Source organism: Octopus bimaculoides, chromosome 28 (assembly GCF_001194135.2).
Source record: "Octopus bimaculoides isolate UCB-OBI-ISO-001 chromosome 28, ASM119413v2, whole genome shotgun sequence".
Lineage (NCBI taxonomy): Eukaryota > Metazoa > Mollusca > Cephalopoda > Octopoda > Octopodidae > Octopus > Octopus bimaculoides.
The window spans coordinates 16,584,609-16,585,299 of NC_069008.1; the positions used below are offsets into that span (position 1 = coordinate 16,584,609).

Consider the following 691-nt stretch of genomic DNA (forward strand, 5'->3'; position numbering starts at 1 on the left):
AAAAGCACCCACTACACTCTCGGAGTGGTTGGCGTTAGGAAGGGCATCCAGCTGTAGAAACTCTGCCAAATCAGATTGGAGCCTGGTGTAGCCATCTGGTTCACCAGTCCTCAGTCAAATCGTCCAACCCATGCTAGCATGGAAAGCGGACGTTAAACGATGATGATGATTTCACTCTACATTCATTTCTACCCGTAAATTACTTCGGTGCCAGTTTAGTGTCTCGTCTACCTCCACCACAACAGTTTATAATACACGATTATATTATCAAGTTGAATAATTATTTATTCATAATGACATACATAACTGATAGAATTTTCATTTGGACTCTTTAATCCTGGTTCTAGCTGTACTTCTATGTCTTTTGAAAGCTCCTTTCTCTTTCTCCATACAGTTCCAGTTGGTGTTGTATTCAGTGTGTTGATGGAGTTAGGGTTAGGTTAGGGCATACTGGTAAAAAAAAAAAAAATTATCCATAAAAATATATCTTTACCAAGATAGTTTCCAAGCCTCAGTAGCTTCATAACATACATGATGGATGATATGGTGCATGATGATGGCAATACACGTAGATTTATTGATTGGGTAGCTCTCTCTCACTCCCCACTCTCTCTGTCTCTCAGTACATATACATCAGCGTTTATATATACACACACACACACACACATATATATATATATATATATATATA

At 37.9% G+C, this 691-nt stretch overlaps 1 protein-coding gene across 1 annotated transcript in view; it reads right to left on the reverse strand.

The window, feature by feature from the left end:
* Positions 1-59: 59 nt before the first annotated feature.
* The window catches only part of LOC106883490 (zinc finger protein 239), an 8,373-nt gene continuing 7,741 nt past the window's right edge, over positions 60-691 (reverse strand). Inside the window, exon 2 of the mRNA XM_014934518.2 lies at positions 60-450. The gene's annotated coding sequence lies outside the window, so the exon portion shown is untranslated. The remainder of the gene's footprint in view (positions 451-691) is intronic.